The 10,928-nt window shown below is 37.0% G+C and overlaps 1 long non-coding RNA gene across 1 annotated transcript; it reads left to right on the forward strand.

Moving 5' to 3' along the window:
• The first annotated feature begins 1,506 nt into the window (after nucleotides 1-1,506).
• LOC141762189 (uncharacterized) lies at nucleotides 1,507-7,967 on the forward strand. The gene is made up of 3 exons (XR_012592747.1): nucleotides 1,507-1,707; nucleotides 7,757-7,796; nucleotides 7,935-7,967. It is a non-coding gene; the product is annotated as an uncharacterized LOC141762189 (long non-coding RNA).
• Nucleotides 7,968-10,928: the final 2,961 nt, after the last annotated feature.

Here is a 10,928-nt window from a genome sequence, read left to right on the forward strand (position 1 = left end):
ATTGACTGACACGTGGTCATTGATCCTATGCTTCAAACTATGACGCTCCAGGTACCCCTCTCGCATCATTTTTGGACGTGTCAGGAACGACGTGTCAGTGAGAAACTTACAATGCAGGTTTACTTAGATTTCATGTTTACTTGGTTGAGTTTAGGTTACAAAAATACTTGGTTATGTAGCGCCTCTGGTACTCAGCCGATGAGAATAATGAATACGCCAACATCGATGAGCAGTTGCCTTAAATAACTCAGGAGTTATTATAGATTGAACAGTTGACAATTTTATTGCACCACAACAATTCAACAACATTCAAAATGCTTCACATAGATGTCAAAGTATGAAATGAAATGTAAAAATAAATAAAAGGGAGCTCTTTCAAAGTACAAATAAAATAGAAATTCCCCCAAAATCAGTGTCCTTTAAGATGAAATTCCTTCCTCTAATTAAGATGATCCAAAGAGTGCAATTTCTGTCTTGGTGTGGGTGTAATGTGAATACACCACCACCACAATACTACAAGTTCCAGTATTTAAGTTCCTACTACCCAACTACCCGGGTAGTAAAAGTGTGTTCGTGTTCTTATCTGGTATCCAAATGAATTGAGCAGTCAGATGTCCTCTGTGGCAGGTCCTACGGTTGGCCACACCGTTTCCACGAACATCCATGGTCTCTCTGGGCTTGGCTCGCCATCACTGAATCCTCCAGATTCTATTGTCGTTTAATAGAACCAAAAGAAAAACCAACCTACACAAATAGTGCAGGATAGTAAGTAATCTTGCTCATTCAGTTCTTATCTACTTTCACAGTATCTCATCATGTATAACCAATAACTAAGGATATACTTCAAAACAATCCAATGGATTACCATACAGTATTTTGTAATATAGCTGGTATTTTAATTTACAATGAATTATTCATCCATTTTATCAAACACTTTTTATACAGTTTTTAATATATTTAACCTTTAATTATGAACTAAATTATATTAAGCACACACATGAAATGAACTGGTGTTATCAAATTAATTACTATATACTATATATATATATATATATATATATATATATATATATATATATATATATATATATATATGTGTGTGTGTGTGTGTGTGTGTGTTCTTGTGTATTTCTATTGCTCACATTAAAATTGACTGACTGGTAGAGCATTCTGTTTATAGTCCAATTATTATTATTATTCTATTATTCTGTTTCTCTGTGCAGACTGATTGGCTGACTGGTTGATGAAGTGCCTGGTATACACACACACACGCACACACACACACACACACACACACACACACACACACACACACACACAGACACACACACACATTTTCCCTCCATTGTCTGGATGCCAAGCTGATGTGTAACCCCCCCCCCCCCCCCCTCTCAGCCTTCTATCACTGTAAATTTAGCAACAGAAGCTTCTCAGCTGCTCCTTTCCAAAACCTGAGCCCTCCTCTTCCATCCACAGTATTTCACCCATCTCCTTCTCAGGGTCATGCCTGTCTCCCCCCCCTCATCTCCCTCTCCCCATCTTTTCCACACATAAACATATACATTACACACACACACACACCTAACTCTCATCCCACAGCCAATAAGGGCCTGATGAGCTCATGTATCACTATAACACAAGGACTTATTCTCTGATTCTTACAGACCTTCATCTCCATCGTCCGAGGAGCTTCTCTTGCTCTCTGAGGTAAGACGACCACCGACCTAACCTAACCTCAAATCACTCCTCACTACTCAACCACATGTTTCGGACTGTTTTTCTCCTTTTACAAATCAGCAGGTTGAAGATTTGGTTTTTATCACATTTGTGTGCAGCAGGAGAAAAGAGCCTCAGGTGTTGAAGGAGAAAACACCGTCTGTCAGGCTGTAACCTCAGCGTGGCGGTTTGAACTGGCGTAGACATGTTCTGCAGCACGTCAAACATGTGTAGTTTATGTTTGGGAAGGTAAACAGTCTCGAGAGCGGGAGTCCAGTTTCCTGACACCAGATTGATTAACGGGTTCATAAAAATGCCACTTTATGTAATTGAGTCATTAGTTATGTACCTTTTAAGGACATGGATCATTTCAAATGATGGAGTAAACCTGGAGGCAAATAGCAGTGTGTATTTAAGTAATCAAATGCTTATAAAGTAGTGTGATATACTGCCAAATGTACTGTGAAATTAGAGCAGTTTGCACCTTTACTTTATGTGATGTTGAGGTTTTCAGTTGTGAAGCTGTGAAGCTGTGAACTGCAGCTATAAATGGATTTTATGTTTCCCATCACTTTAATTTGGTTTCCAACTGTTTTTACCTGAACCCACCAGCATCATCTTTAAATCATTTCAAGTCTAGTTACACATAAATCAACTTCCAAATAGCATACTTGCCGCATCGGCACTGAAGTTTGCCATTGGATGTAAACTGAGACCCGCTGAATTGTGCAATATTGAGCTTAATTGCCTGAAGCTTAGAGGCTCACAGATGGGCGGTCGACATCACCATCAAAATCACAACTACATGTACTACAGGCTAATACTTATCTGCGGTCTTATGTGCCTCAAAGTAGGACTGGGCGATATGGAGAAAATCAAATATTATTATTACGATATTTTTATCCAAATACCTTGATATAGATATCGTAGGATTGACCGTTGGTGCTTTCACAAAATATGTGTGTGAATATAATGATTAAGTGGTTAAAGACAAATAATAGAACAGTCTGGTAAATTCAGATAATGACATCACTTTACTGTAATGCAGCCTTTAAAACCAGGAAAATGCCATATTACGATATCCAAAATCTGACTGAATGCCTGAAATGTAGTTCCTAATTAACTTAGTTATATTTATTATGACATTGTTTTGATTGGAAATTGGCGTTTCTTTTGTCTTTGTTTCCTGCATAGTCTGTTTTTGTAAATGTGGTTCTTCCACCCTATGGTACATGTTAACCTGTGTAAATATCTACACATGCATGATCACAGAGGAGCAAATCTTTGGTTTAAATTTGGCTGAAACTGAAAGCTTCTCCTGCTGTAACCTGTTGTCGGTATGTTGAACTTTAAACTGCCACAGAGCCATCATGGTCAACTTGAAAACCAGGCCAGCATATTCAGAGATCTAAGGTTTTGAGATGGTGATGATACATATACTGTATAAGGTTTATTTGCTGTCAGAAGCAAAATACACATCCTTCTCCAGACTAATGTATCGGCCTTTAAATCCGTGTCATATCGGCGTTCCGTCTAAATCTGCTCTTGACTGGCTCAGGATGTGATTCTCCTCTGCGGTCTCACCTGTTTCATTAGTCTTTCAGTTTCAGCGCCGAGTTTTAGTTTCAGAAAGACTCAGAAAGACTTCGAAGCATTCAGTGTTCTCATACTTAAGACGTGAAGTGATCATCCACTAAATATACAAAGTGCTGAAGTGTCGGTATGTACTGAGTGAATGCTGGACACACAGAGGTGAGGCCGCTGTCAGCTGGAAGTCGATCAAAGAGCTTGTTTGTTGGAGAGGCGGATGCTGATTGGCTGTTTGAGTGCCGAGGACCCTCCCGCTGGACCGAGCCGGGGGATTAAAGCAGCTATTTGGACACCGTTCCTCAGCTGATGGGTAGAAATATGATCCAGAACTAATCCTCAGAGTCCTCTGCAGCTGTGCTCACTGCTAAGTGTGAAGGAGTCATCCAAAGACATTTTATATATATATCAAATATGATATATAGAATAGAGTGAGCAGAAAACCTCCCACATTGTCTCCAACAGAGCTGCTCCTCATCCTCTTTGGACCAGGAAATGATGCTTCGTAGGTTCAGCAAGACCTTGGGCGGATTAGAGGGTATTTCCCGTATATAAGATTGGATGTTGGCATTTCTTTATGAACTGTGAAAGCTGGTGGTGAATCCAGGAGAGAGGTCATTGTTCAATGCAAATCAAGCGAGTTTTGCACCAGCAGTGAAATCCATTTAATCGATAACAGTTGGAACAGGTCACATTAAAGGGTTGGTTCAATTTTCTCACTTACCTCTGGTATCTGACTGACATATCTGCCTCCACTCCAGTACAATGGAGGTGAATGGGATTTCATTTGTGGTGCTCACAGCTTTGAAAAAATGCTACGGCTGTCAATCGATTAAAGTATTTAATCACAAATTAATCACACATTTGTTATCTGTTTTAAATGTACCTTAAAGGGAGATTTATCAATTATTTAATACTCTTATCAACATGGGAGTGGACAAATATGCTGCTTTATGCAAATGTATGTATATATGTATTATTGTAAATCAATTAACAACACTAAACAATGATAGATATTGTCCAGAAACCCTCACAGGTACTGCATTTAGCATAAAAATATGCTCCAATCATAACATGGCAAACTGGATTCATCAGGTTTTCTAGTTTCATGCCCGCTACAACCTACAAATTTCAAGTTGCACTAATTTCCGTTAACGCGTTATTATCCTGTTAACTTTCACAACCATGAAAAATACCTTTAAAAATATCTGATTCTGTGTCTGAAATCACTCCCTATTTACTATATAGTGCATTATATTTACCCCTAGCCATTTTATTTGAGTTTCTGAATTCTGAATGTTAAATTTATGCACTATAGTGCCCTTAAAAATGTCCACAATGGAACGTCAAAAGTACTTTCTGCTTGTTAGCAGATACAATATGTCATAGTCAAATGATGATTCATAAGTGTCTAAAATCTCAATTTACTGCTCACTATTGAGTGAACTGTTTAGCGTGTATTGTACATGGAGTAGTGAATGACTGAACAATGGAGTGATTTTAGCAAAGAAAAGTTTCCTACAAAAAATTATTGAAGATTATTTTTGGGGAGAGAGAGGGGAAATGAGAGAAAGAGAGTAGGGGAATGGCATGCAGCCAGCGGTACGGCCAGCAGGGAATCCAAGTGGGGACTCACTGCTCAGAGCATTTGCGCCCATGTGGTATGCGAGTCGCGCCCTAGGAAACCTTTTAACAGTGATGTCTGTGGACTATAGGCTTTCTCACAGCAGACATGTTGACCCGTCATAGTAGGAAAAGAACAGGTGTTACTGATAACCCTATTGATAGCTCTTCTATTCAAGTGTTCAAGTGTTCCAGTGAGAGGGACAGTGAGCCAGCATGCACAATACCAGGAACCTGAAATCAAACCAGCTAAATGGAATCCAGCCATCGTTAATTTCATTATTTACACCTGTGCTTTTCCTTCTGTGAGGAGTCAACATGTCCTCCATGAAAAAGGCCCATCCAGGATAGAAGTAGATGTTGAATGATTTGAAAGTAATTCTTCAGTGTTGTGAGCACCACAAGTAAAAAAGAAATCCTGGGCAAACCCAAACTATCTGCTATCTAACTATCTAACTATTTACCCGAACTATCTGCTATCTAACTATCTAACTATCTACCTAAACTATCTGCTATCTAACTATCTACCTAAACTATCTGCTATCTAATTATCTAACTATCTACCTAAACTATCTGCTATCTAACTATCTACCTAAACTATCTGCTATCTAATTATCTAACTATCTACCTAAACTATCTGCTATCTAACTATCTACCTAAACTATCTGCTATCTAATTATCTAACTATCTACCTAAACTATCTGCTATCTAATTATCTAACTATCTACCTAAACTATCTGCTATCTAATTATCTACCTAAACTATCTGCTATCTAACTATCTAACTATCTACCTAAACTATCTGCTATCTAACTATCTAACTATCTACCTAAACTATCTGCTATCTAACTATCTAACTATCTACCTAAACTATCTGCTATCTAACTATCTACCTAAACTATCTGCTATCTAATTATCTAACTATCTACCTAAACTATCTGCTATCTAACTATCTAACTATCTACCTAAACTATCTGCTATCTAACTATCTAACTATCTACCTAAACTATCTGCTATCTAACTATCTAACTATCTACCTAAACTATCTGCTATCTAACTATCTAACTATCTACCTAAACTATCTGCTATCTTTAGGGCTCACTTCTCTGAGCTCAGTGCAGGTTTGTGTAACAGTTTAATCATCTTATTTTCTATTGCCTCTTTCTTAAATACCAAGAAGGAAAATGAGAAATAGGAAAAAATAACTTTGGACTTCTGATTTGAATTATTTATAATTATCTAACTAAACTATCTGCTATCCAACTATCTACCCAAACTATCTGCTATCTAACTATCTAACTATCTACCTAAACTATCTGCTAACTAACTATCTAACTATCTAACTATCTACCTAAACTATCTGCTATCTAACTATCTACCCAAACTATCTGCTATCTAACTATCTAACTAAACTATCTAACTATCTAACTATCTACCTAAACTATCTGCTATCTAACTATCTAACTATCTAACTATCTACCTAAACTATCTTCTATCTAACTATCTACCTAAACTATCTGCTAACTAACTATCTACCTAAACTATCTGCAGGTCAGGATGCCACTAGACGTCAGTAAAAAAATCAGCTTTTTTTGTTATTTCGGTAAACTGACCCTTTAATGTGGCTTCCACAAAGGTCATGTAACTGTAACAGTGGCAAATTAAATTAAAATGAAATATTCTTTAAGCTAAAAATGGCACCTGTGACATAAGTGGTGATGATGTATGCTCTTCTGTGGACTTGGACTGGATTATCATGTGTGAAAACAAACGTGTAAAGAAGGTGGAAGGTAACACCTCCCAACCAGCTGAGTCAACAGTTGTGGACGAGGTGTTTGAGACAAGTGTGAAAATGCTTCACTGAGGACACATTGACCTCTGACCTTTCTGTGGAACAAGTACTGAGGTCTTTCACATAGCCTAAGTAAGAGTCACAACAAAATGCTCCAGTACAAGTCAAAATCCTGCTTTCAGAATCTTACTTAGGTAAAAACTAAGAACCTAAGAATGTTTGGTAGTTTAATATGTAATAATGCATATTTTATAACTGATCACATTTTACATATAAAATCTTGAACTGGAAAGTAAATAGTAACTGAAGATTTCAAATAATTGCAGTAGACTAAAAACTGTAATACTTCCTTCTGAAATGTCGTACAGTAGAAGTATAAATGGTCATAAAATTACAAGTAACTCAAAATGTTACTTACCTACTGTACTTGAGCAAGTATTTTCCTCATTATAAAGAAGCATTTTTAAATATTTTAAATGTTCCTAAACACAGCAGAGTTATTTTCAAGAGGTGCATTTGGGAACAAAACCCGTTGCCTAGTTGCATCCTAAATGAAGCCAGAAATAGAAAGAGCAATATGAGTTGTTTTCAATGAAGGTTTGAACAGGTTTCCACAAAGAGGAATCTTTAGCTTTAGCTTGCTCTTAGCATTGTACACTACTGAATTTGAAGCTCTGTGATTAGGTTTTCTTTACTAAAATCATATTTGGAATTATTGGGGTCCAAGTAGACTTCTTTCTTTAAAGGAATCATTTGGGAAATATGCGTATTTGCTTTCATGCCGAGAGTTAGACGAGAAGATTGATACCACTTTCATGTGTGAGTGTGGTATCGATCTTCTGGTCTAACTCCTCCAACTAACCTTTCATCAAGCCGATTTCCAGTTAAGTAAAGAAAAGGAAGAAAAGAGTAAACAGGAGAAGTGTGTTGTTTGTGCAGCAGGACAGATGCTCATTGTCAGTCTCTGCTGCTAGTTCAACCCATGGATGTATTAGGTTCAACCCTGTCAGCTCATCACACTCTTTGTTTCCTCCCTCAGGTGTGAAGTCTGCTGTCATCATGTCCGACACTGAGGAACTGTGAGTGTCAATAACAACACACACTTCTGTCTGATGTTACATCAGTTCACTTCACTTTCACCTTTATTAAAACAGAAAGTGATGTAGAGAAGTCAGCTGGGATTTCATGTTTGAATTTTAATGTCTTTCATATTTCAGGGATCAGGTAGAGGGTAAGTGACAACCACTCACTTTGTTTTATCATTGTATAACAACAAAATAGGCAGGCTGTATGGCTTTATTAAAAATTATGATATGCCTCAAATGCACTGCTAATACCTCTCTCTCTATATATATATATATACTGTATATACAGTAAATGTATAGATATGTGTGTATAGATGTACTGTATATATGTGTGTATATATGTATGTATGTATGTATGTATATACATGTATATATGTATGTATGTGTATATATATAAATATATATGCAATATTTTATTACATTTTTCATTATTTAATTAAAAGTCATGATACGCCTCAAATGCACTGCTAATATATATGTATATATACGTATATACTGTATGTATATGTATATATGTATGTATACACATATGTACTGTATACATATATGTACAGTATGTGTATATATATATATATATATATGCACACACACACACACACATACTGTATATATATACACACACACACACAGTATATGTGTGTGTATATGTATACACTGTATATGCAATATTTTGACCATATATTGTGAATGCTTTTGTAAAAGTAGGTCACATATAAATGTTTACATACAAACTTAATTGGGCTTTTTAAAACATGTACTGTAATTCATATCAAGGTGAGCTCAGAAAAAATTTAATAGTGAAGTGACACCATGTTATATTTCTTTCTGTTGTCCCACCTTGTTTTTCCATAACTGAAGAGGAGGAAGGTAAAGACGACTGAATCGATTCCATACTTAAGATCTTTTCTCCACTGCACTAAGCTGTCAGCTGCCTGATTTCACCCTTAATTTGAAGTGTTTGACGCTGACACCTGCTCTTTATATCATTTGTACTAACATCAGCACAGATTTAACCTGAGTCGTAGCAGGATGTTCTAAATGCAATGTGCAAAATGCAAAGTATTTTGGTTTAATAGGTGATAAAAGTTAATCATGTTCAATTCATCTGCCTTGTTGCTTTATTTACCGTCGGTTGCATTAGAAAGAGCTTTTTTTCCTTGTACAATATTTAGTTGTCTGAGGAAAAAGGAAGCCTAGATTTAGTGGCAGGTAGAACGCTAACTAACACAGCTGTCAGCCAAACACGTCCAAGTTAAGGGTGACTTGTTCTGACTGAGTGATGTTTTGAATCACATGGTTGAGAAAAAAATGTGAGTGAGCTTCTATACACTCTCTACATTTATTTTCTCGGCATGTGACATGTTGTCATCTGTTGATGTCACATCAATGCTGCTGTCATTGACCTCATTCACACAACGGCCATATTTCTAACAATGACTGTGGAAAACTACCTGGAGGACTCTCATAAAACTGGAGTTACTTCAAATAGATCCTACTACAGAGAAAACAGTGCATTTAACAGTCAGTTAGCTACCAGGGCAAAACTCAGTGATGACTGGTCATATAAATGTTTAATTTATCATATTAAAATGTTATCTTTTAAGATTATCACACAAAAAGTAAAGAAGGTTATCTGACCTTCAAGGTCTTCATCAGATAAATATCCTTGTAAACAAAAAGCAGGCTACAAATACAGATAAAAACAACACGTCCTCATACCTTAACAAAAGAATAGGTTGTATGCCAATGACTCCCAAAATCAATCAATCAATCAGCATTTATTTGTATAGCCCTTTACAACAAGCAAAAGGTACCCAAAGTGTTTCACATTAACATCAGGACATAACAGGAATAAAAACATAACATACATACATACAAAGCACAGGGAAAATGTCACAGCGCTGCTAGGTATTAAAAGCCAATCTAAATAAAAAAGTCTTGAGCTTAGATTTAAAGAGTAATACTGTAGGTCAGTGATGGTGCGTATATCAGGGGGGAACTTGTTCCATAGTTTAGGAGCTGCGATCACCCCACAGCTTATACCTCGACCTCGGGACTTCTAAAAAAAGTTGACCACATGACCACAAAGCCATGTTATGCTCGCGGGAGTTAAAATCTCGGACAAATGCGGTGGGGCGAGGCCGTTAATGGCTTTAAAAGACAAACATCAAGAGCTTAAAATGGATTCTAAAGCCAACTCGAAGCCAACGGAGTGAGTAAAGTATGCGGGTGGGGAAGGATGGAGGGGGTTTGGGGGGGTAATGTGTTCAAGTCTGGAAGTGTTAGTTAAAAAGCGAGCAGCAGCATTTTGCACAAGTTGGAGGTGCGCGAGGGAAGACTGGTTGAGACCAACATACAGTGCATTATAATAGTCAAGTCTGGAGCTAATAAAAGCGTGAACTGCCTTCTCGAGATGGTGCCGACTGAGGAAGAGCTTTACTTCAGCCAGAAGACAAAGCTGGAAAAAGCTTGTTTTAACAAGAGTTAATCTGTTTATCAAATTTCAAACAGCCGTCAAATGTCACCCAAAACCTGCAACACTCCCTAGATAGTTTGTTTAGTAAATGGATTGTTTTACCAGGGTAAAACAATCCATTTACTTTTTAGCTTCTTCCATGCTGTTTACTATTCCTCAATAAGGCCAAAGGTTTGAACTTATAGTTACAGTTAAAGGTTGGTGTTAGCAGAAGATCTAAAATCAAGGAAAATACGTTTTCTTTTTTGTGTAGCTTCAGCAACAATTTTTCTTTCTTATTCATCTAATTTGTAGGAATAAACAGCAAAAGTCAAGTTTAATTTCACATCGAGCTCTCTTATGAAAACACCCTCGATGTGAACAACAATCACCAGAAGTGTCGCCAAATCCATCCAAATCAAGTGATTTCATTACAAAAAGATATTGCTGTAAAACCAACAATAAAAGAAAACTGTAGTCAATTCCATTTTTTTATTCAATGATCACAACATAACAATGCCTCTTGGCTTCCATATTCTGGAAGCAGAGTAGGAATTTGCAAAATGATAAATGTTTGTACACAACATCAGCACAAAACCTGCTGCTCTCCAGGAAGCTTTCCACCTCAACAGTTCAATATGGCTTCTGTGTGAAAGGTCAACTGACTTTCT

Source organism: Sebastes fasciatus, chromosome 2, assembly GCF_043250625.1.
Source record: "Sebastes fasciatus isolate fSebFas1 chromosome 2, fSebFas1.pri, whole genome shotgun sequence".
Taxonomy (NCBI): domain Eukaryota; kingdom Metazoa; phylum Chordata; class Actinopteri; order Perciformes; family Sebastidae; genus Sebastes; species Sebastes fasciatus.